At 44.8% G+C, this 27,121-nt stretch overlaps 1 protein-coding gene and 1 pseudogene across 1 annotated transcript in view; one reads left to right on the top strand and one right to left on the bottom strand.

The window, feature by feature from the left end:
- The window catches only part of LOC124777888 (cubilin-like), a 1,273,816-nt gene that overhangs the window by 1,026,034 nt on the left and 220,661 nt on the right, over positions 1-27,121 (top strand). The gene's annotated exons all lie outside the window — the stretch shown is intronic.
- LOC124778220 lies at positions 12,862-12,979 on the bottom strand (annotated as a pseudogene).

The raw sequence follows: 27,121 nt of genomic DNA, 5'->3' as shown, positions 1-27,121 counted from the left end.
CTTCTACTTTAGCTCTATTAAAATGCATATTTGGTCCCTTGTCCGTATGCTAGGCAAGTTGTTCTTTCTGTAGAATACATAAGCAAAAACTTCAAGGTCCATGGACATGTTATTAAGGCATAACGAAAGTACCTTGTCGAGTAAATAAGTACAGCGGCTTATAAGAGTTCCCCTACAAATATTGCGATACAAATTTACAATAGTTCTCGAAATAACATAAAAATTATTTCAGGCTTCTCACTTTTTAGTAATATCCTAAGGTCATTCTGAGTTCATCACCATTCTTATTCAGCGGCAGAATCTGTACAACATGTGAAATACAAAACTTGAAACAAGAAAGTGTTGAATATCTTACGGCAAGCATGCAAGCAGCTTAAGTCTATCGGACAAACTCACTACTCACGAGGGAACCTCTCCATCGCATCGCGTCAGATGCAGTGGTAAAATGACCCAGTTGATGTCCCGTCAGAACCCGTACACAGATCAAGCACGAAAACAGGAAGAAGGTGTATTGAACCGTGAAAAAAGAGGAAAAATAGAAACAATAAACGGTCAAAGGTGAAGACGTGCAACATCTAGCAGAAGTCGAGAATCACGGCGTCGTGGTGTGTGGTCACGGTGTTGGACTGCAGCACGCGAGATCTGTGTTCAAATCCCCTTCGTCTCCCTTGTTTCTCGCACAAAATTATGGGCTTTCCGCCAAGTCGACGTATCTGTTCTCTTTCTGTAGTCTTGGAAATTTTCATACTATACATTGGTTACAGAATATGAGTCATGTTCAAAATGGTTCAAATGGCTCTGAGCACTATGGGACTTAACATCTGAGGTCATCAGTCCCCTAGAACATAGAACTACTTAAACCTAACTAACTTAAGGACATCACACACATCCATGCCAGAGGTAGGATTCGAACCTGCAACCGTAGCGGTCGCGCGGTTCCAGACTGAAGCGCCTAGAACCGCTCGGCCACATGAATCAAGTGGTAAGAATATATTACCGTCACAAGTAAATGTGATGAATGGTGGGAGCAGACGAAATGCCACATACACCTCTCACAGAAATTAAAACAACAAATAAACAGGCGTGAACTATGTTACAACAAAGGAATTCAAAAGTCAAAAATTCCACAACGGAACGCACGAATCATAACATGTGGCACTTGTGTGGAACAAGTAGGAGGTACGTACGTCTGGAGGTCCCTTCCTTACACCTCACTGTTACAAACATCTGTTACACTGCGATACAGACAAAAATCTGAATACAATGAACAGACACGTCAGTGAACTGACGGACAGGTCATAATTTTGTAGAAAAAATGGTGCACAAGAGAGATCTGAACACGGATCTTCCCTTTCGTATTCGAATACCGTGACATGACCACGACTTCTTGACTATTCCATTTCGCTGGATGTTACATATCTTGAGCTTGGGCCGTCCGGTGTCTTACACAGTTCAGTACACCTAGTTGCTGTTCTTATTCTTGATTTATGTTCAGTTTTTGACGTGCTATCCACTGCGCCATCTTACCGCTAAATCCGACGGATTGGATCGTCTGGGGTGCGAGGGGGAGTTTCCCTTGTCAGAACGAGCGCACTTACGCTTACATAACATCGAATATTATAGAATATACTTTTATTAAACTAATATGAAAGTACCAGGTTCTATTGGCAAACACAAGGGCTACTGAAAATATTTTTGGATCCAGTGAGACACGAACCAGCAACACATCAGCCGACACCTTATATAGCTACGATTCTAATGACTGCGGTATACGGGGCATGATCCTCATTTGACGTTACTTGGCGTCTTGCCAACTCCTGACAGCTTTAATTGTGGATATGTTATTAACTGACGTTTAATTATAACAAATTGTACCAAGAACAATGACTTTCTGATGGATCGTCATTGTGTCGTTGCCTGAAACGGCTTGCTTTCATAATAATCAAGTTGCAATAATACTTTAATCACCAATATGACGTTTCCCCTCATCTTATTAGAACAAATCCTACTGTCAACGACGGGTTTTCAAGAGATCCTCAATTTGTTGATGATTAGAAGCGGCATATCACACACATCTAAAAAAAGTTTTGCATCAACTCGGCTCCCAGAACTCTTGAAGATAGACATTGATTGTGGGTAATGTATAATAGACACTGTCCCTTTGACTGTTCAGAACTGTCACCAAACCCGCCCAAAGATGTAAACAGCCATGCATGAACAGCGCCTATTAGACGGAGGGGATCCGACAGTCATTCTACGAGGAAGGAGGTATATGGCTCGTGTTGTCTGTAATTCAACCATGCCTAGACGGTCAATAACGCAGTTGCATCGCGTCCACAGTACTACTTTGTGCCACGAAGGGCTCTCAACAAGGGAAGTGTCCAGGCGTCTCAGAGTGAACCAAAGCGATGTTGTTCCGACATGGAGGAGATACAGAGAGACAGTAACTGTCGATGGCATGCCTCGCTCAGGCCGCCCAAGGGCTGCTACTGCAGTGGATGACCGCTACCTACGGGTTATGGCTCGGAGGAACCCTGACAACAGCGCCACCATGTAGAATAATACTTTTCGTGCAGCCACAGGACGTCGTGTTACGACTCAAACTGTGCGCAGTAGGTTGCATGATGCGCAACTTCACTCCCGACGTTTATCGCGAAGTCCATCTTTGAAACCACGACACCTTGCAGCGCGGTACAGATGGGCCCAAAGAAATGCCGAATAGACCGCTCAGGATTGGCATCACGTTGTTCATCGATGAGTGTCGCATATGCCTTCAACCAGATAATTGTCGGAGACGTGTTTGGAGGCAACCCGGTCAGGCCGAACGCCTTAGACACACAGTCCAGTGTCGCGCGGGATTAGCCGAGCGGTCTAGGCGCTGCAGTCATGGACTGTACGGCTGGTCCCGGCGGAAGTTCGAGTCTTCCCTTGGGCAAGGGTGTGTGTGTTTGTCCTTAGGATAATTTAGGTTCAGTAGTGTGTAAGGTTAGGGACTGATGACCTTAGCAGTTAAGTCCCATAAGATTTCACACACATTTGAACAACACTGTCCAGCGATTGCAGCAAGCTGGAGGTTCCCTGTTGTTTTGGAGTGGCATTACGTGGGGCCGACGTATGCCGCTGGTGGTCATGGAAGGTGAGGCATTCGCCTTTATGGACGACAATTCGCGCCCCCATCGTGAATGACTTCCTTCAGGGGAGAGACATCGCTTGACTATAGTGGCCAGCATGTTCTACAGACATAGACCCTATCGAACATGCCTGGGATGCATTGAGAAGGGCTGTTTGTGGATGACGTGACTCACCAACCACTCTGAGGGATCTACGCCGAATCGCCCTTGAGGAGTGGGACCATCTGGACCAACAGTGCCTTGATGAACTTTTCGATACCATTCCACGTAGAATACGGGCATGCATCAATGCAAGAGGACTTGCTACTGGGTATTAGAGGGACCGGTGTGTACAGCAATCCGGACCACCACCCTTGATGGTCTCGCTGTATGGTGGTAAAATTTGCAATGTGTGATTTTCATGAGCAATAAAAAGGGCGTAAATGATGTTTATTTTGATCTCTGTTCCAATTTTCTGTACTGCTTCCGGAGCTCTCGAAACCGAGATGATGCAAAACTTTTTTTGATGTGTGTATATATAATGAATGCCAATTGGCGTGTGACTCCGTACTAAAGAGAAACGGCGGGCATGTGACGTGCCCAGCGTTCTGCCATTTCATTGGGCAACGCTGAGACCGACGTTTAGAATATCTGTCACGCTAGATATCCTTCTGCACTTTCGGAAAGACTCCGCAATGTGCTTTTTCTGCGCTATGACGTCAGAAACTCGGGACGATCAATGCTCAACTTTCGAAAACACGGTCTGTGTGCTGACGACTTTAATAAGCTACTGAATTCATGACGCAGCATAAATAAAACGTAATAAATCGTTCCAGACTACAACGTCGGTCAGAACTCAGAACGTGTTTCAATTGCGCAAAACGAGTAGTTCAGTTTGGCAAAGCAAAGATAACTACCAAGATCCGCGTAGTAATTGTGTTCTGTTCTCCTTTCAAAACTGCCTTAGCCCAACTGATTGTTGTACTGGTTGCTGAGGGTTTCAGGATCGGAGACTGACCTTGCCATCCACCAGATGGACGGACGGCTGTTGCAGATATTCCTGTGCAGTCTGAGTCCCAGGTGGTAGAGGGTTGCAACTACAGGAGGTCATAACTTAAGCATCACGCGTGTAAAGTGCATCTGCCAGTGCCGGCACAGTTGTACGTGGAATTTCAAGCAAGTCTGTGCGTCCTACAGAGAATATACGAATACACGCTAGGAAATAACACGGCTGCTGTAACTATTTAAGTAACTCAGAGACTCATATGCGAAGGAAGCGCCCCTTCAATAGCTATCTGCCGATGTCCTGCAGTGAAGAGCGCACATATCGCCTATATGTACCCTTTCATATATAGAATTCGATGTATCACGCTGATAGTGGTTACAATTGGAGCGCACCTTGACTATGTGTGTAAAAAGAGCCAATAGTATTTCCCGTGTTTTGCAATAATTAACTGGCGATGACCGAACGTTGTCGATGCCGAACCTGTGATTACAGATTGTTACCATACTCGATAAATAATAGAACGGCAAATGTTTACCAATTCCGCCACCTCTCTTTTTGGCCTAGCCCTAGAGTGAAACTGGCCATCCATCGCAATTCGTCGTCCGTATGATGCGAAGATATAATTCCTTCGTGTTGAGTTCCCTAGTTGAGGGCGGGGGGATTCGGGGGATTCGTGGGAAGGGGGGGGGGGGGGGAGGCAAGAGAGGGGAGGAAGAGGTTGGTGTAAAGTGTGACTGGTTTGATGCGGCTCACCACGATTGCATCTAGTGCGCCAATCTTTTTATCTCACTTGTCAGAGTACCACACGTTCACAGCACCAATTACCGTTCTATTTCCAAATACACAGATGTGCGCTGTGAAGTGCTGACACAAAAGGAATGAGTGCCACCATTTTTCGTTCAGAGTTAATTCTGCGTTTTTACTTTAATCTTTGCAATTTATAAACCAGTGCATATATCTTCGCAACGCTCCTTAATAATTTCGTTATTTTACTGTTCCTAACCAGAGTTCACTTGTAGGCTGGGACTGTGAGCACTGGGCGAAAACGAAATAAAAACGAAGTCACTCCGGCACAAGTCGATCGTGTAAGAAATCATTAAGGTCCTGCCTTTTAAGATGTAAATTTGGAGGGGTGAGTGATTGATGACGATGAGAGAGGACAATTTCCTTGTAATACTTCAGACGCTGTCTCGGTAAAAGCAGCAACTTCAGAGAGTACCCGGTTATGTTTACAAGCATACATTTTAAATGTGCAGCTATGGCTATTGTATGTTTTATTGGTAAATATCTGCGTTCTGTTTCTCTGAAACATCGGCATAAGAAGTGGGACATACGATTTGTTAGGCAATGCAGCTCCCCTGCGGGATAAATCTTCGGATGCTTCACAATGCCTTACCCTTTAGTTCCCTTTAGCCGTAAGTACCTACGAATGAATCTCAATTAACTAATTTTAAGTATAAAACTTCACCTTATTATTTATTACATTTTTATCTGTGTAGCCATTAAAATGAGTAAATGTATCGGGTTCAGAGAAGCTTGTACGGTAATGCCTCTATCTACGTTAATATGTTGTACATCAGTCTGTCAACGCCAACGGTGTTTACCAGTGAACTGTACGTGTGTGACCTCAATGTCTGGCTTATGTCTATGTCGGTGTGTGTTCATGCAGGCTGCGTGCATGTGTGTGGTGTCCGCTTCTTGTGCAGCTTTGCTTCTGTGCTGTGTGTGTGTGTGTGTGTGTGTGTGTGTGTGTGTGTGTTTGTGTTTTGCATCCGTACAGCCACCGCTTTATATGGGCGACAATGGTTTGCGCTTATGTTGTTTTGCTAGTTGTGTGTTGTAATATCAACGGAGTAATTTCTCAACACGCCATCTGTGTAGTGTTAGAAAACTCCAACAAATTCCTTTCAAAATGCACTCTTTCTTCCACAGAACAGAAACAGGACTAAGACGTCTTACAAAACATTTAAATATATCTGCCCATATTTCAATAGATGAATCACATTTCGATAAAAAGAACCTTACGTAATTTCGTGGAAATCTGTGGGAACTAAAAACAAAGAAAAATGAAAGAAATTTTAGTGCTTCATAGCATAATGTAAATCTCATTCGTAACTGCAACCTGTAAGCCACATATGATATGACCTTGACACTAGTAAGTCAACTTCTAAAACGTTGTAAAACAACGAGTAGAATTATAAAACGTTGTTTATATTTATAAAAACAGAAAGTAAAATCCTAATATTAAAAATTAATCTAAATTTATGCCACTTAAATTGAGGAGACATTTGTGTTCATTGTGTGACGAATGCTGCTGCATGTTAAGTTGTCGTTGTGTGTCGCACTTTGGTGTTCTGTTTTGTAACTTCGCACGGGTCGTACCATTTTCTGTTCGGATGACTTGACCTACCAAAGAAAAGTAGATATAAGAAGGGCTTTCCCGATGTTTCTCTCAGATATGTCTATTACTATATTAAAAACATATAATATCGAAAAATATTCGTGAGACGTCAGCGACTGAACTGAATCCCATTCCAAGCAGTTCAACAATATATTGACTAATGTAATACAGAAGTATAGGTCTCTTCAAGCAGCGATTTCTTCCAAAGAAGCTCTAAATATACGAGAATCATGATTTGTGTTACCCGATGATGAGGTCCTCTACGTTAAAAAAACTCTGTTTTGTAGCACTGGAACAAGAAAAGACTAATACAAGTTCCCACAAAACAAAAATCAGAACTGCCACAAACACTATCGCAGATGAGAGTCACGCGCGAACCTCTGTAGATTGCAGGAATGCCAGGCAATCACAAGGGGTGTACTAGATTGTGTTTACCACTGTATGACAGAGTATGAGAGCTTATATTTCATCGATAAGTTAAAACAAACATGGCTACATAAAACTGATGTAAGAGCACTTTGGCATTTGAATAAGTTTTGTAAAAAACAAGAATTCGTATAAATGACGTTTATTTTTGCAGAAGTTTCCACAATAAGTAATTAGAAACAATCGCTTGAGACTATCATTGATCATATAGTACTTTCGACGCATTTCTGAATTGTAATATTAAAAACAAATTACATAAGCAATCTGGAGATATTATTTACAATGATTCACGTGTTTAGCAACATGATTTCACCTAAGTGCGTTGAACTAACAGTTTACAAAGATAATGCTATGAGCATTTATTGTACTCTGCCTTCAATTAGGCCTCTAGAGCGTAGCACAACATTTATACATGATTGAGTTTGTTAACTGCATTACTTTAACGAGACGAAAACTGCAAAGTGATTGTGTTCAGTAACAATGTTGTGTGCATATCATTTACTGCCACTGTAAAACAGATGTTTGCACTAAATTTTAACTGTACCTGATGATATATGTTCCCAAAGATATTTTATACAGTTATCTACATTAATGTGCTGTTCAAACCATAGTAGATAACACACAGTACACGCAACCACTATCTTAGTACTTGGGACAACTGTGTATTCGTTATGACTTTATACGCTTCGGACACGTCTTTAAAAAATAAAATATTGAAGTGTTAATGTTCACGACGTACAGTGTTGGTAGTATGGACAAGAACAAGAAAAAATTTCCAATAAACGTGGTCTCTAAAGTGCGTACCTTAACAGCTATGAACACTTGCTCAGTAGAGGAGATGTGTTTCACGTTAATCAAGTTGAAGGAATGGTCACAGCTCCTGAGGTATACATTTTAGAGCCCACGTTTATTGGACATTTTTTCTCGTTTTTGTCCATACTACCAACACTGAAAGTTACCAGCCCTACAGTCTTCGCAACACAAGAACCGGTACATGTATTCAACTGTCAGAGGTATCAGAGCGGTTTTCATTTATGACTTTCGTCTCTTTCGTTTAAGGTACAGGGATCCTTACTTCAAATTAATACATTTATCGTTCTCCATCATCCTAGAAAGACTGTAACATCACCACGGAATCACCCTGTGTACACGTACATTTACAGACGGCCGCGCCTATGACTGTGACGCTCTGTAGTCTCGTTGGGTGACGTTTCTGGACATGGGTTCCTATTGAAAATACAATGTACCCACTCCCATCTACAAGCCCTACAAGTCTGTAACGGGAGTTTCAGACCACCCTGCATGTTGTTAAAGAAGTCTTCCATGGCTCTTTCCAATGTCACAGCAAAAAGTATATTGTGCAGTTTCATACAAAAACCAGTGTCTTAATTATACAGCCATAAACACTGAAATTATTTGCGTAAAACAGAAAATTCGCCATATTGTCCGATGGTCCGTTATAACTTAGTGAAAGCCGCGACTCCATGTACTTACACGCTCTGGATATGTTTTGAGTGGTCTGTCTTAGCCATCTTACCATGTACAATTGTACATTGATGTGCAAAACTCAAGGATGAAAGCAACTTTGGCATGATGCGTCACTTTCAAGCAACACAGCTTGATGAAACTTGGATCGTCCATAGAAAGAACTGTTACAGTATTAGAGAGAAGGTAAAAAAACACGCAATGAGACGAACAAGAAAGACAATTTTATTCAAAGACAACAATTACAACGAAGTCACCATGTTTCATGATGGTCCCCTAGACATTATATGATTCTTAATAGACTGACTGATCACCTCGGACAGCCATGCTTGCTGTGAAACAATGATGTCTTTATGGTAAGGTGTTTTAGTGGTTAAATTCCTCCACCAGTGCGGTAACAGCTGTGGGTTGGTCGTTGTGCTTTCACGTGATGCAATACGTTTCCCCAACGAATCCCACACGTGCCTGATGGGGTTTAAGCTGGGGGAATTGGCACCCCAATCCATTCGCCGACATCCTTTCCTTTCAAGAGCTGCTCCACCTGCGCTGTTCGATGCGGTAGCGCATTGTCATCCATAAGAATGAAGTTAGGGCCGAATGCACCAACTGAAAAGACGCAAGAGGGAAGGAGTACCGTCTTCAAAGAATTAGAGGTCAGTACCTCTACGCAATATTATGCCTTCGCCGACCGGAGTGGCCGTGCGGTTCTGGCGCTACAGTTTGGAGCCGAGCGACCGCTACGGTCGCAGGTTCGAATCCTGCCTCGGGCATGGATATGTGTGATGTCCTTAGGTTAGTTAGGTTTAATTAGTTTTAAGTTCTAGGCGACTGATGACCTCAGAAGTTAAGTCGCATAGTGCTCAGAGCCATTTGAACCATTATGCCTTCCCACACCAAAAAACCCGGACTACAAAAACAATCATGTTTGAGAGTGATGGACGAACGATCAGATGGTGAGAGGAGAGATCTACATCGACATCTATATATATACTCCGCTAGCCACCAAGCGGTGGGTGGAGGAGGGCACAATTCGTGCCAAAGTCATATTTCCCCCCCTCTGTTCCACTCGCGGATCGCGCTAGGGAAAAACGACTGCCTGAACGCCTCAGTACGAGCCCTTATGTCCCTTATCTTTGAATGGAGATCATTGCGCGATTTGAAAGTTGGTGGTAATAATGTGGTGTCACCGCCAGACACCACACTTGCTAGGTGGTAGCCTTTAAATCGGCCGCGGTCCGTTAGTATACGTCGTACCCGCGTGTCGCCACTACCAGTGATTGCAGACCGAGCGCCGCCACAGGGCAGGTCTAGAGAGACTTCCTAGCACTCGCCCCAGTGGTACAACCGACTTTGCTAGCGATGGTTCACTGACAAAATAGGCTCTCATTTGCGAGACTATAGTTAGCATAGCCTTCAGCTACGTCATTTGCTACGACCTAGCAAGGCGCCATTACCAGTTATTATTGATGCTGTAAAACATGTACCGTCAAGAGCGACGTTCACCATTTATGGATTAAAGTTAAGTATTCCACCAGCTACGTCAGTTTTTTTCTACAGTCTAATTTCCTAGTCCTGTTCCAGACCTCACGCCAGCCTGCGTGAGCTAAAACGCATGCCTTTCGGCTTCCTCTCAGAACCGGTGTTGGCTCTCCTGCCAACCCACAACAAATAGTATATGCTATGCATCCTCGGTGAAGATCGGATTTCGGAATTTAGTGAGCAGCTCCTTCTGTTTAGCGCGCCGTCTATCTGTAAGAGTGTGCCACTTCAAACTTTCTACTTTCGCGATGGCTAAATGTACCACTCACGAATCTTGCCGCTCTTCTTTGGACCTCCTCAATCTCTTGAATCAGACCCAACTGGTAAGGGTCCCACACAGACGAACAATTATCCAAGACTGGACGAACTAACGTATTGTAAGCTATTTCCTTTGTTGAAGGACTGCATCGCTTCAAGATTCTACCAATAAACCGCAATCCACAGATCGACTTACCCGTTACTTGTGTAATCTGATCATTCCATTTGAGATCATTTCGAATAGTCATACCCAGATACTTGACGGACGTTACCGCTTCCAAAGAATGGGCATTTATTTTGTACTCTTACATTAATGGGGAGTTTCGCCTTGTTATACGCAGTAGGTTACACTTACTAGTATCGAGAGAAAACTGCCAGTCATTACACCACGCATTTATTTTCTGCAAATCATCGTTGATTTGTTCACAACTTTCGTGTGATACTACTTTCCTGTAGACTACAGCATCATCGGCAAACAGTCTAAGGCTGCTGTTAATACCATCAACCAGATCGTTTATGTAAATCGTAAAAAGCAGAGGACCTATTACGCTGCCCTGGGTCACACCTGAAGTTACCCGTGTTTCTGCTGAAGTCACCCCGTTCAGGACGACATACTGCTTCCTATCTATTAGAAAACATTCTATCCAACCGCATATGTCATCGGATAGACCGTAAGCGCGCACTTTTTGTAGCAAGCGACAGTGCGGAACTGAGTCGAAAGCCTTTCGAAAGTCAAGAAATATGGCATCAACGTGGGAGTCGGTATCTAGAACCTGTTGTATATCATGCACAAAGAGGGCCAGCTGTGTCTCGCATGACCGCTGTTTCCTAAAAACGTACTGGTTTCTGCAGATGAGCTTCTCAGAGTCTAGAAAGGTCATTATATCTGAACACAAAGTATGTTCCATGATTCTACAACAAATCGATGTCAGTGAAACTGGCCGGTAATTATGTGCATCCGATTTTCTAACCTTTTGTATAGATTGCTATGACCTGGGCCTTCTTCCAATCCCGCGGAACTTTCCACTGTTTCAATGATCTCTGATAGATGATGGATAAGAATGGTGCTATATTTGTAGCACAGTCAATATAAAATCTTACGGGGATACCGTCTGGGCCATATGCCTTTCTGGCGTCTAAGGATCTTAACTGTTTTACAGTCCCAGATACACTAAACACCACGTCAGCCATCCTTTCGTTTGTTCGATAACTGAAAGGGGGAATGGTGCTGCAGTCCTCTACCGTAAACGAGTTTTTGAAAGCTAGGTTTAGAATTTCGGCCTTTTGTTTATCATCATCAGTTACATTACCCGTACTGTCAGCAAGATGGCGTAACGCGCTCAGTAATGTTGTGGAACATTACGTATTTCTCGCTGTTACTTTCTGTACGATACCGTAGCAGTTCTTTCTATGTATGGTCCAAGTTTCATCGAACTATGTTGCTTGATAGTGGCATATCATGCGAAAGTTACTTTCGTCCTTAAGTTTTGCAAACGACATCAATAACATCTTTTAGCGTCCCAGAGAACGATACTCATTAACTTTGTCTGACAGTGTTTTGCAAGCTTTTCTTGGTGTGTCACGGAAGCAGTATAACTCCATATCACTGACAGCCATTTTGTCTCCAGGTCAGCGTAGGAAACCTACGGCTCGTTACCGAAGGCGAATCTGCTCGGCGGCTCTTCTCCAGACAAGCAGTAACCCGTTGTGTTTTGCGGTTCACAGACAGAGGTTCTGGAACCCGTCGATCACTGTACACGTTGTTGTCTCATTGTTTGGTTCTGATCTCCTGAAAAACTCTCCATGAACCTTGCATAAAGCTAACTGAGAGCTGAGATGTCGAGAGAAGTCCATTTCGAAAATTATGTCACAATTTTTTTGCTCTACTTCGTTGCTGAAAGCAGACGAACGACCACTTAAGTTATCATAAGTGAAATTCGTCCTTACAATTTTTAAAGGACACCATTGTGGCACAACTATTTTTCTGGCCACTTCAGGTCTGTACACAGGCAAAAATTCACGATGTATGTCACAAGGTTTGATATGTTTTGCTTTTAACAGCTGTATCATATAACGGGTATCACAACTGGCAGTATTTTCGATTGCAGCCCTCGTTTTGATTTGCTACTATATGCGAACCAGGGTCAATATGGCTATCGTGGTTCTAAGCACACTGACATATTCCACAATGTAGTGCCGTCTGAAAACAAATACTATTTCCCGATAGCACAAGGAGGAAGCAATTGAAATTTTTCGTTATACTGAAATAGAAAACAAGATCCCGACATGAAGTGTTTATATCATCCTAATTTTATTTTTTGCAATTCCTGTAGATAACTACACTGCTGGCTATTAAATCTACTGCAAGAGGAAAAACTGAAAATAATGAAATTTTACGAGCTATGCGTGTACAATAGGCAGAAAAACACTCCTTCCGCACAGGCCATGAAGGCCCAAAGGTACCGATCGGCCGCCGTGTCATCCTCAAACTACAGGCGTCACTGGATGCGGATATGGAGGGGTATGTGGTCAGCACACCGCTCTCCCGGGCGTATGTCAGTGTCCGAGACCGTAGCTGCTACTTCTCAATCACGTAGCTCCTTAGTTTGTCTCACAAGGGCTGAGTACACACCGTTTGCCAACAGCGCTCGGCAGACCGGATGATCACCCATCCAAGTGCTAGACCAGCCCGACAGCGCTTAACTTCGGTTATCTGACGGGAACCGGTGTTACCACTGTGGCAAGGCCATTGGCTAATAAGTAGAAAGACTGCATGATAAAGTTTGTAGGCGATTTGGGGGTCTCCAGAGTGTGAAGTTTAATACATAGAGCTGTCACGTTTAGCAACATCCGTTGCTCTAATTCGGCTGTGCATCTAGTGGAAGTGAGCTTGGATTACTGATATGATTACGCCATTCCGTGCTGCTTCAAATGCATACCACAGTAATTGGTCGTAGAGGCTGTCGAATGGTGGTATACCAGCTTCGCGGCAATCCGTGGCTAGATTCTTTCGATGGGTGAGAGATCTGGAGAATGTGCTGCTGTATCAACAGTCCAACACCCCTCTGTGTCGCGCTGGGTGACGACAGCAAGGTGGTCTTGCGTTATCTCGTTGAAAGATAACGTCACAGAGGTGATCGCGTGGCACCCCATGCCAGCACTGCATGTGCTGGGCCCGTATGACGATGGCGAAAGCCATCTGGCAATGTTCATACTCGTCAGAGGTTCCACACATGGGTATGTCCACCACACAGAACAGGGATTAGTCTGAAAAGATGGCGAGGTTCCACCTCTGTACCCTGTGCTGTTGACGGCGCGCCTAGCACTGCCGGCAAGTGGAGGGAACCTGCCACGTTGACAGTCCATGGTGCTACGTACCTTGCCGCACTACCTTGCTGCATAGATGCTCAGTTTTTGACTGAAGCCAGGTGCCGTGCGTGTGCGATCCTGCACAGTAGAGAGGACAAAATTTATGTATTCTCGGATGCTTGCCAAGTGGGAATGTTTCGATCCTGCATGCAAGTGGCTATTAACCCTTTTGAAACTACCGATTTCGTATGCGCATGACAGTCGCTGCTACCCGACCAACGAGAGCAGCAATATCGCTGAGTGATAAACAGCAGTCCTGATATGCCATGCTCCCCTCTGTCAGAACATGACACATAGTGGTAGACGTTTCTCTTCCTTAGCTCTGTTCACATGAGGGATATGTGACATGCGTTTTCGAATCGCGCGTTTAGACATGCAACAACTAACTTACAACCCATGACATGCGCGCGTGTTAACGCAGCGTTTACGCAAAAAGTCTCTAGATGCAGACAAAAGTGCGTTGACGCACAGTTAGAAAGACGAATATCACATGTGTGCTGCTCATCTAACAGCGCGTTTCCGACATGACCAGAGGTGTTTTGTGTGTGTTTGTTGCTTTTTTATTTGTTGGACTTTGTGAAACATGAGTGAAGCGAAGGCGAGGACATTGACACGGAGCTATTAATTGACAAAGTAAAAAAGAGGTCAGTAAGTTGGAATATAGTTAGCAAATTTAGCCATAACGTTATCCGCCGCTGCAGTTGGTCGTCCATTGTCGGTAGCATTTATACTTGAAAGATTTCCTTCGAAGATATCTTGGTGTTTAAATCCATGTCATTCCAACATAGTTGAGAAGTACTTTAATAGCATTTACATCGTGTTCGACACATTGGACACTGATGTAGGTTTCTCTACTTATTACACCTATACCAAAACTACACTCAACGCACCTACGTGCTAAAATTCGCCCGTAGTTAAATAATAATTCGTTTACAACTGGCTAATTTACGCCATAGAGTGTCATTAAATTTTCTGTCAGCCCAAATACTTCTTCAGCTACTTTCCAATGAGGAAGAGCCATTCGTGGTTATCTGTTAAAGATTTTTCTTTCGATATGTCCTAAGACTTTCCCCGTGCGTTTTTCATATAGAAGACAGTATGTGACAATTCCTTAGTCACTGTCTCTTTCAAAAGCGTGATTGTCTACCCGGTTAAAGCGATAGTTAAAATCACACACCGCAAACAGGACTAGGTAACTGAAGTATAAGAACAATGTTCTAAATTTTGCCTTCCGACATGTTCAGTATCGAGAGCTCGAATACAGTGATGAGGAAACATTGCGTACCGTTGTTATCCTTGAGATATTTGAATCCATTTTTTCTCCTCTTTTCTTTCCATCCAGATAACTCTGCATACTTGACAAATTGCTCCAAATATAGCCTCAATTTTAGATGAAAGTGTTGCTCCGCCTCGAACAATCGCTAGCAAAAATATATGAAACTGAAACAGAGAGCGAGAATTTGCAGGGACTAACACGCTCTATCGCTCGATATCGACACTCTTGAAATCTGATCGCGCGTTAGCATGCGTTAACTCTGAACTTAGCCTTACGCAAGGCATAACATCACCTTATGAATGAAAGTTTCACCCTGCAGCGGTGTGTGCGCTGATATGAAACTTCCTGGCAGATTAAAACTGTGTGCAGGACCGTGACTCGAACTCGGGACCTTTGCCTTTCGCGGGCAAGTGTTCTACCAACTACTAGTTGAGCTACTCAAGCACGACTCACGCCCCGTCCTCACAGCTTTACTTCTGCCAGTACCTCGCCTCCTACCTTCCAAACTTTACAGAAGCTCTCCTGCGAACCTTGCAGAACTAGCAGTCCTGAAAGAAAGGATATTGCGGAGACATGGCTTAGCCACAGCCTGGGGGATGTTTCCAGAAGGGTTCGCAGGAGAGCTTCTGTAAAGTTTGGAAGGTAGGAGACCAGGTACTGGCGGAAGTAAAGCTGTGAGGACGGGGCGTGAGTCGTGCTTGGGTAGCTCAGTTGGTAGAGCACTTGCCCACGAAAGGCAAAGGTCCCGAGTTCGAGTCTCGGTCCGGCACACAGTTTTAATCTGCCAGGAAGTTTCGTAACATCACCTTGTCCAAATACGAAACCTGAATAAGATACCACCTGCGTAATCATTCCTGAGGTGATGAGTAGAGATGGCGTACTGCTATGTACTTTGCGCGGTTGATCTGAAACATCAATCATTTGCGTAACCAAGCACGTGATTTTGACGTCTTTGCTGTGTTGTAGCTGTAGCGACTAGCAGTGTAGAAGATCGCAATTGCAGCTGGCTGGTGGCCGTGACTGGGTGGAAGGCGGTCATCCTCTCAATCGCAGCAGAGACTTTTCCTCTGCGAGCGGCAGCCAGCGGCAGAGGAAAGAACGCCAGCCGCGCAATCAGGGCGGGCAGCGGCTCGCCGGCCAATCAGGGGAGCGCTATTGGGAGTGGGCGTCAGGCCAAATGGAGTTTGACGGATCAGGCAGGGGGCGGGGCCGGCGCCCAGTGAAATATAAATTAGGCTCGTGGGACTGGCGGCGCGGCCCCCAGCAGAAATATCGCTGTCACAAGCCCGCGCCACGCCACGGTAATACTTGATGGTCCGAGCGCGCGCTGCCACACACGCAGACGCGCGACACCTTCCATCATCTCGCTGCTTGTCTTAGACTCTACCAAAACATTGCTAGCCGACATCGAAATCGAACTTCCGTTATATTGTTCACATTCTTTTAGGCGTACATAGCTTGCAAATTGCACGGTCGTTTGACGATGTTAATAAGCTGTTCATTGACTCGCTCTACTTTTGACATGTTGTTTGCTTTCTTATTCATTCGGCATCGAACAGTTACTCCCCAAAACGTGTGCCTATGTGACATGCGCCCACTCAATCTGCTACAGCTACTCTTCAATACGAGTGTCAACTCACCTAGGCTTGCCTCCCAGCCCAGCGCACATGTCGTTGACATTTTGTGTGAACATTCGCACTTGTCCTCCATTAACGTTAGTAAAGTTTAACGTTGGCAGAAGCAATACTGGCCTAGAAACAGTCATTTGTTTGATTCCACATGCGACTTTGCACAAAGCGAGCGTGGATTTCTGGCAACCTTGAGCTCATATATCTCGGACAGTGGTTCGTTGAAAGAAATGAAATTTTGCCATTTTGTACAACTCTATGTCTTCTGTGCGTTCTCTTAGGAATAACAATGAAAAAAAAATTAACGAACACTATTCAGCCACAAAATTTTAAGCAAAATAGCCCGAAATCATCGACGCCCGTGAAAATAACCAAGTTTTGCTTCATATATCTCAAGCGCTAAAGATATGACGACCGTAAAACTTGGAATTTAGTAACCTAAGAACACAAGGTTCTCAAATATAAAGTGTCATTTATGTATCTCTTTCCAATACTGAATAAATTAGGTGCAAAGTTGAAGAGTTCGCAGAAGGGACAAAAATGCGGTACTTTCGACCTGACTTTGCAAAACACTATGTTCTGTACAACTTTCCACACTAGGCTCATTAGAAAAACCACGGTTTGAATCGCAAAACTAAGAGCTAGCAATGCCATGTAATTTGAATCAAAATCGGTAAAGAAAGGGTACTTAATTATCAAACGCGGGCTGACAGTGACAGATAATTTGAATCACCATGTTAAACTTAATACACAATAGCTCGTTAAGACAATGATGTGGTGTGCGAAATTTCATTCACCTATTATTTTCCAGTAATCTACAAATTCGTCGAAAAGATGATGATTTTTGTGAAATTGTAAAAATAGGATACACGTGACTCATCTTTTGCAAATACCATTTCGTATTAAAGCTTCAAAACTAGACCCATTCGAAACAAAAACGAGTTTTAAGCCCCCCTCCTCCCAGAACAGTGATTTTAATTCCCAACGTGGGCTAACAATGTCACATACACTCCTGGAAATGGAAAAAAGAACACATTGACACGGGTGTGTCAGACCCACCATACTTGCTCCGGACACTGCGAGAGGGCTGTACAAGCAATGATCACACGCACGGCACAGCGGACACACCAGGAACCGCGGTGTTGGCCGTCGAATGGCGCTAGCTGCGCAGCATTTGTGCACCGCCGCCGTCAGTGTCAGCCAGTTTGCCGTGGCATACGGAGCTCCATCGCAGTCTTTAACACTGGTAGCATGCCGCGACAGCGTGGACGTGAACCGTATGTGCAGTTGACGGACTTTGAGCGAGGGTGTATAGTGGGCATGTGGGAGGCCGGGTGGACGTACCGCCGAATTGCTCAACACGTGGGGCGTGAGGTCTCCACAGTACATCGACGTTGTCGCCAGTGGTCGGCGGAAGGTGCACGTGCCCGTCGACCTGGGACCGGACCGCAGCGACGCACGGATGCACGCCAAGACCGTAGGATCCTACGCAGTGCCGTACGGGACCGCACCGCCACTTCCCAGCAAATTAGGGACACTGTTGCTCCTGGGGTATCGGTGAGGACCATTCGCAACCGTCTCCATGAAGCTGGGCTACGGTCCCGCACACCGTTAGGCCGTCTTCCGCTCACGCCCCAACATCGTGCAGCCCGCCTCCAGTGGTGTCGCGACAGGCGTGAATGGAGGGACGAATGGAGACGTGTCGTCTTCAGCGATGAGAGTCGCTTCTGCCTTGGTGCCAATGATGGTCGTATGCGTGTTTGGCGCCGTGCAGGTGAGCGCCACAATCAGGACTGCATACGACGGAGGCACACAGGGCCAACACCCGGCATCATGGTGTGGGGAGCGATCTCCTACACTGGCTGTACACCACTGGTGATCGTCGAGGGGACACTGAATAGTGCACGGTACATCCAAACCGTCATCGAACCCATCGTTCTACCATTCCTAGACCGGCAAGGGAACTTGCTGTTCCAACAGGACAATGCACGTCCGCATGTATCCCGTGCCACCCAACGTGCTCTAGAAGGTGTATGTCAACTACCCTGGCCAGCAAGATCTCCGGATCTGTCCCCCATTGAGCATGTTTGGGACTGGATGAAGCGTCGTCTCACGCGGTCTGCACGTCCAGCACGAACGCTGGTCCAACTGAGGCGCCAGGTGGAAATGGCATGGCAAGCCGTTCCACAGGACTACATCCAGCATCTCTACGATCGTCTCCATGGGAGAATAGCAGCCTGCATTGCTGCGAAAGGTGGATATACACTGTACTAGTGCCGACATTGTGCATGCTCTGTTGCCTGTGTCTATGTGCCTGTGGTTCTGTCAGTGTGATCATGTGATGTATCTGACCCCAGGAATGTGTCAATAAAGTTTCCCCTTCCTGGGACAATGAATTCACGGTGTTCTTATTTCAATTTCCAGGAGTGTATATTGAGGCAAAACAGTTCCAAAAATGGTCCTGCGAATAAAGTTCTTATAACTCATTGATTAATGGCATTATACCACGAAGCTTACTGCAGCAACCTGTTGTCCATGCATCGTTGCATGTGGTTTCTATTTTTAAACTGACAAGTAATATCTCACTATATTGTGTTGGTCCATGGTGACATTTTGCATTCAAGAATATGAACCGGCAACCCCGTCGCTTTAGGGGACATGCAATACCCCCTACCTGTGGTTTTCTTCATCTAGGTTCACAAGCCTTTAATTTTCTGTCTTAATTTACACCCCAAAGCCTTGTGGTGGTACCTGTTTGCTTTAAAAGCCATTTGCTAACTATCTTCAAGCTGTAGGTGTATCTCAGGTAGGTTCAAGCAAAAGATAATATCAATTTTGAGTTTAAACATCTCAATATTGCAGTTTATATTTTTAGAAACTTTCGAATCAATTGATATATTTTTGTAGTTTTTTACTAAAATCACGTTTGAACTGATTGTGTAAAAATCTGGAAAGCAATAGGCGTATGATATTTTATATTGGAAAACCTTCTGTTGCTAAGTTGTTGTGTCCAAAGTTTTATGTTTATCAACGAGATATTAGAAGACAAGGTTAACATTTTATTCACAACGCGATTTTCCGACTGCCTTGCCACGGTTTATGTAGCATTGTTAGCCCATGATGGATATTAAATGCGATGTTCCGAGGGAAGATGGGAGGGGGGAGGGACTTAAAACACGTTGTTTCGAATGAGACTGGTTTTAAAGCTTTAACAGAGAACGGTATTTGTAAGGGAAGTGTCACATATATCCTGTTTTCACCGTTCCACAAAAATCATCACCTTTTCGACGAATTTGCAGTTTATGGGAAAATAGAAGGCGAATGAAATTGTATGTTTCAATTATATGTGCTACCGAGTTATTGCGCATTAAGTTTCATGTTTGGCATGCGTTTTCTCTACGAGATATAACAATCCCACGTTTACATTTTTTTCGTGCCGCGATTTTCGCGCCCAACTGTAATTAAAATTATCTAGCATTATTAGCCCGGATTGCGTAATCAAATACACTTTCTTTGTGGTTGAAACCATGATCTTTCTAATAAGTCCAGTGTCGAGAGTTTTATAGAACACAGTTTCTTGCAAAATCACAAAACGAAAATACCACTTTTTTTTACCTTTTTGCCAAATCTTCAACTATGCGCTTCAATTTATTCAGTATTGAAAGGAGGTACATAAGTGAAACTTTATATTTGAGAACTTTGTATTGCTATGTTATTACATGCCAAGTTCCAAGTTCGTCATACCTGTAGAGGTATAAGAAGCGAAACTTCTTTATTTTCATAGGCGCCGATTTTTTCGGGGGACTTTGCTTAAAATTTGCTGGCTGAATATCGCTCGTTAAATTGTTTTCGTTATTATTCTTAAGAGAACGCCTAATGTTGGCAGAATTTCTTTTCTTTCAACGAACAACTGCCCGAGATTCAACACTTTAAAATCACCAGAGGTTCACGCTTGCTTTGCGCAAAGTCGCTCATGGAGTCAAACAAATGACAACGCGGCCGGACCTGCCCCGTAAGGGGCCTCCCGGCCAATGACGCCAAACGCTCATTTCCGTTTCCATTACTTCGATGAACTCTAAATTTTAGCAGTGTTCATTGGGGACATGTGTGGATGTTCAGGTAAAATTTAGTAGAAATCGAAGATGATCGAACAGGACAACGTTCCGAAATCAGGTTATTTGATATGGAATAACCCATATAACTAACGCAATAAACATTCTATAATGCAAAAAGATATTTAAATTAAAGTCATCATGAGTTATGTCTTGACTCACGAAAACGTTACTGTATTTAACTGAGAGCACATCTTATATCACTGCTATACGAGTCGCTTGAAATGAATTGATCAGATACACGAAAAAATTTGTATTGACATGTTTCGAGCAAAATCAACCTTCAGAGTGTCTGCCAAAGGAAGCACAAAGTCACGAGCGCAAACCTAAGTTACGTAAATCATTAAGAGTAAAGGAGGTGAAGCTACTACAACGACATTAAAAATAAAGAACTCATACCAAACAAGTTGCCTTCACAGACAGTACACTCTAAGACGGGAAAAAAGTCAAGAAATCATCCGAATGCGACGGAAATCGGTTGATGTGATGTACTTTTACAGACAAACAATCGATTATAATTTCATAAAATCTGCATTATTTATTCGAGAGGAAGACCTTCACACATTGAGTAAGTCAATAACGCGTTGGTCCACGTCTGGCCTTTCAGCAAACAGTTATTCAGCTTGTCATTGATTGACAGAGTTGTGGATATCCTCCTGAAGGATATCTTGCCAAATTATGACCAACTGAGGCGCTAGATCGCCAAAATCTCTAGGTGGTTGGAGGGCCTTACCCATAATGCTCCAAACATTCTCAATTATGGAGAGATACGGCAACCTTGCTGGCCAAGGTAAGGTTTGGGCACGAAGACAAAAGGTGCAGCGGATGACAACCAAAGGGGACCTATTACGAACAGATATGGCACGACTGATAATCATTCTTGGCTATCGGGCCATATGGCGGGCCGGCCGGTGTGGCCGAGCGGTTCTAGGCGGTTCTAGGCGCTTCAGTGTGGAACCACGCTACCGCTACGGTCGAAGGTTCGAATCCTGCCTCGGGAATGGATGTATGTGATGTCCTTAGGTTAGTTAGGTTTAAGTAGTTCTAAGTTCTAGGGGACTGATGACCTCAGATGTTACGTCCCACAGTGCTCAGAGCCATTTGAACCACATGGCGAGCTACAGTTCGACCACCATGTGGGGCGTCTTCAGACACGTCTCCGTTGGTCATCTGGGCTCAGTTCGAAGCGAGATTCATCACTGAAGATAATCCTACTATAGTCACTGTCATTCCAGATCGAAGACGTGTTTGAAGACGCCTCGGGCAGCGGTTGGATACCAACATGGCTGGCGCCCGCCATACGTCTCGACAATCAAGAGTGATGGTCTAGAGTGCCATTTCATTTCATGGCAGGACCCATTAGGTTGTCTTCCGCAGCATCCTTACAGAATAGCAGTACGCCCCGTTTTGTTGCCTTGGGAGCAAAATGGATGTTGCACAAGGAGGTGATATGTTAGCTCTATGGCAGCGGAAGCACTGCGGGCTTAGAGCGCGGTTGCAATGGAGAAGGAGCGACACGGCTGATGTCACAGAAAGTGGAGCGCACGGTTGAGCATTAAGGACATGGGAAGAGTGAAGGACCAGGAAGGAGCCCTGTTACATCAATGGGAACGACATGAAATTTTTATGGTGCGCAGGGGCACTGAGGACTGGCAGGTAATCGTGATGTATCGCTGAAGACGCCTTGGAATTTTTATTGTGCGTATAAGTACTGAGAATTGGCAGAGAGCCCTACGGGGCAACGGAGGACTGTGTTTGTGTGCATGAGCACTGAGAAATAGTCCAAATGCGTTGTGGAAGACGCCTCGGTAAGGGTTCAGTTGTGGATCTAAAGAAAAATTGTCACGTGAAGCATAATAGGAACTAAGTTGGAACTGTAAATGAGAAAAGGTAAGGTACGTGGACTTATGACAGGGTTAAGACGTTTAAGAACTTGGTAGGCGTGAGCACCAGTGTGTCACCTCGAAGTGTGGAGCCACGAAATGTTTGTCCAGTCTTGTGATGAAGGCAGCCCATGCCTACGTCTTCTCACAGAAGTCTTGAAACGGCGGAGGTAGGATTATCCTTGCCTGAGCCAACGTATGCTGCAGAAGCTCCTGGTGACGCCGAGTTGTTGGAAAGGGGTCGGGATCAGCGCTGTTCAAACAAGGGATGAAATGTGGAAAACAGTTATACTCAGTAGCATCTAGTGAAACAGGACTCGAAAACTTGTACTCTCGTAGCCAATATTGATTGGACGAAACACTTGAAAACTTCGACAATTAGTACGTACTGAGCCGCTGGAGACACAAGAAAAATACAGTCCACGTAAACAATGTAGAACACGTTTGTGAGAAAACATCTGAAGAAAAATCGCCTCCTTGGAGTAAGTTTTTGTCCGTTGGACCAGCGTCATACAATCTGGAACAGAGAGTAAGATCGGGCGGCTGCCGGAACCGCGTGGTCGCTCTGCTTTGGAATTGCTCAGTAGACTGAATTTTCAGAGAGCGGCGTTCTCGTCGTCTGAAATACACGCCAGACATACTGATGTCTGTTCACTGTTTGGATGGCACGTTATCCGCGGAGGCGAGGTAGTGCTTCCCACAGTGACGCAGTTCCCGACATGCCAGTTGGGGCTGCACTTCAAAACAGATCGACGTGTTTGGGAAACAAACCTACTTGTTATCGTCTGTCCGCCATTCGTATCCTACTTTTGCCGTCTGTGTCTGTCACGAGAGTGTCTCCGGTAGAGCTGGAGCATGGGAAACTTGCAGACAACGCCAGTAATGCAGGTATCAGTGTTCGCAGGCGAAGGCCTTGGGTACCTCACTCTGACCAAAAGGGTGCGGGCAGCTGTACACATAAAAAAAAGTATTGCATCACCACGGTTCCGAGAGTTCCGGAACCTGTACAGAAAATAGGAATAGTGATCAACAAATACATCATTTCCGCCATTTTTACTGCTCATTAAAACCACACACTGTATGTTGTACCACCAGACAGCGAGGCCTTCAGAGGTGGAGGTCCAGATTGCTATACACACCGGTACCTCTAATACCCAGTAGCAAGTCCTCTTGCATTGATGCATGCCTGTATTCGACGTGCCATGGTATCAAAAAGTTCATCAAGGCACTGTTGGTCCAGATTGTCCCACTCCTCAAGGGCGATTCGGCGTAGATCCCTAAGAGTGGTTGGTGAGTCACGTCATTTATAAACAGCCCTTCTCAATCTACGCCAGACATGTTCGATAGAGTTTATGTCTGGAGAACATGCTGGCCACTATAGTCGAGCGATGTCTTTCCCCTGAAGGAAGTCATTCACAAGGTGTGCACGATGGGGACGTGAATTGTCGTCCATGAAGACGAATACCTCGGCAATATGCTGCCGATATGGTTCCACTATCGGTCGGAGGATGGCATTCACGTATCGTACAGTCGTTAGGGCGCCTTCCATGACCACCAACGACGTTCATCAGCCCCACATAATGCCACCCCAAAACAGCAAGGAACCTCCACCTTGCTCCACTCACTGGACAGCGTGTCTAAGGCGTTCAGCCTCACCGGGTTGCCTCCAAATTGTCTCCGACGATTGTCTGGTTGAAGACATTTCCGACAAGGCGTTCAGCCTGACCAAGTTGCCTCCAGACGCGTCTCCGACGATTGGTTGAAGGCATATGTGACACTCATCGCTGAAGAGGCCGTGATGCACATTTCTGAGCGCTCCACTCGATATGTTGTTGGGCTCATCTGTATCGCGCTGCATGGTGTCGTGGTTGCAAAGATGGACCTCGCCATGGACGTCAGGAGTGAAGTTGCGCATCCTGCAGCCTATTTGCGCACAGTTTGTCTGTGACTGCACGAAAAGTGTTATTCAACATGATGGCGATGCTGTCAGGGTTATTCCTAGTCTTAACCCGTAGGTAGCGATCTTCCACTGCAGTAGTAGCCCTTGGGCAGTCTAAGCGAGGCATGTCACCAGCAGTTCATGTCTCTCTGTATCTACTCCATGTCCGAACAACATCGCTTTGGTTCACTCCGAGCCGCTTCGACACTTCCCTTGTTGAGATCTCTTCCAGGCACAAAGTGACTACGCGGACGCCATCAAATCGCGGTATTGACCGTCTTGGCATGGTTGAACTACAGACAACACGAAGCGTGTACCTCCTTCTTGGTGGAATGAGTGGAACTGATCGGCTGTCGGACCACCTCTGTCTAATAGGCGCTGCTCATGCATGGTTGTTTGCATCTTTGGGCGGGTTTAGTGACTGGTCAAGGAGACTGTGACTGTGATACATTATCCGCAGTGAACGTCTATCTTCAGGAGTTCGAGAAACCAGTGTTATGCAAAACTTTTTTTGATATGTGTATTAGAGGAATAAAAGGGGCGCGCCCACCCTTCCCCTTTATGAAGATTTGAACTTCACTGGGAACACTTTCAATGAGGTATCTGAATGTCTCTAGAAGAATGGCATGAAGAACCAAAACTAGAGACGGTAGTGATATTGGTTGCTTGGGACTGGAGCAAATTTGGACTTCTATGTCTTCCCAAAGGTGTTCTAGCGGGTTCATCCCCGGATTCAAAGTATCCCAGTACATTTCAGGAACGTTATTATCCGCAAACCATTGTCTCACAGATGCTGCGTTATGTCTTGCTGACACTAACACTCATCGTCTCCGAACTGTTTCTCTACTGTACACAGTACACAGTGCTGTAAGATGTGTTCCTGTGCAGTTAGCGTTTTCTTAGGCGCAATAACCACACCCTAACCTCGGAAGACACCCCGATACTGTAACACCACCCACTGCGTATTTCTGTTGGCACGACACATGATGGCACGTAACCTTCCATAGACATTCACCAAACCCAAACCCTTCCATCGGATTCCCACAGGATATAGCGTGATTCGTCAGTCCAAACCACTCGCTTCCAGTTATTCTCTGTCTGACGTTCCTCTCTACGCCGTCTAATGCGTCACTTAGCACGGACTACAGAATTGTGTGGCTTATGAGGAGCTGCTCGATCATCGTACCACATACTTGTTACCCTTTATGCACAGTTACTGTGTAGGCTGGGCTACAAATAGCACGATCCCACGAGTGATTCCTTCCGCTGATTTGACGCGAATTCTTGCAGCCACTCTCCGCCATACTTGACGGTCTGTGTCAGTCAGTGCATGAGGCCCGCCTGGTGTTGCTTTAGTTGTGGTTGTTCCTTTGCGTCCCCAGTACACAGTCACGTCAGCAACAGTCAAGTGGGGCAGCTTTAGAAGGGCTGGATTTGTTCCTCGGGTGACATCCAATGACCAGTCCAAGTTCAAAGTCACTCAGCTCTCCTGATCGACCCGTTCTGCTGTTTCTGCTTCTCTACCGACAACACAGTACGCAAAAAATGGCTCTGACCACTATGGGACTTAACTTCTTTGCTCATCAGTCCCCTAGAACTTAGAACTACTTAAACCTAACTAACCTAAGGACATCACACACATCCATGCCCGAGGCAGGATTCGAACCTGCGACCGTTGCGGTCGTGCGGTTCCAGACTGTAGCGCCTAGAACCACTCGGCCACCTTGGCCGCCAACGCAGTACTCCCCTCCTCATTAAATACTGACGGATTCACCTCTAATGATACAAAAATGTCCGGATGCATCTGATCTGGCAGCGTACAAGCTACCTGAATGCTGCTTGTGACTCAAATAAAAGTGATTGTGTTGAAACTTAGCTTCTTCAGCCTTCAAAAACCTTCTTTTCCAACCAGAACGAAGTAATAAGCGTGCGTAAATTCGGAAACGACGCTGCTTGATCAATGCGTGTTTAACAGAGAATCAGAGAACAGCGCTCTCTTACCTGTAGCACGAAAACTGTATGCTACGTTTAGTGTGCGTTACTTTATTGTGATGTGATTCTTTAGCTGAATTCACATCCACTTCAGTCGTGTGTAAGAGGTATTTAATTTCTACATACCAGATAAATAAACGAAAGGAGTCTTTTATGGTCTATCCAAATGTCTTTGTAAAATTTAATAAATAGTCTCCTATGTTACAAAATATCCAAGAGTTCTTATAATTATTGTCTCATTACCAAGAAAGTAACTATGATGCTGCATTACTAAATTTCCGTCTGCAGTATTGCCGGAAGATAAATATGATGAGATGAAATTTATCTGCAATCAAGAATTTAGAATATAGCATACAAGAACTAATGCATTGTAACTGAAGGGTAATAATTCAAAGATAAATACAGGTATGATATCGTTTTATTAATGTGTCCATACTTTCAAAGCATAAACACACAGTCAACATAATCTGTTCAAACTATTCAGAGGTCGCTTCGGCCACAGATTTACTTCCGCCACAAGCTGACAGAATAAAAGCCGTTAGCTGCATTGAACAATGGACGGATAACTTATCGGCAGTGGTCTCATCAGTGGAACGATTTCAGACTTCTCTGTTAGTGATTAACGGAAACTACGGGAAATCTAACTCGGAGGCCCGGACATGAATCTCGAAGTTGTTAAAGGAAAGCGAAATATAAA

The sequence above is a fragment of the Schistocerca piceifrons genome, chromosome 2 (assembly GCF_021461385.2).
Source record: "Schistocerca piceifrons isolate TAMUIC-IGC-003096 chromosome 2, iqSchPice1.1, whole genome shotgun sequence".
NCBI classification, from domain to species: domain Eukaryota; kingdom Metazoa; phylum Arthropoda; class Insecta; order Orthoptera; family Acrididae; genus Schistocerca; species Schistocerca piceifrons.
The sequence above is the reverse complement of the archived record's forward strand: the minus strand, read 5'-3'. Positions and strand labels throughout refer to the sequence as shown.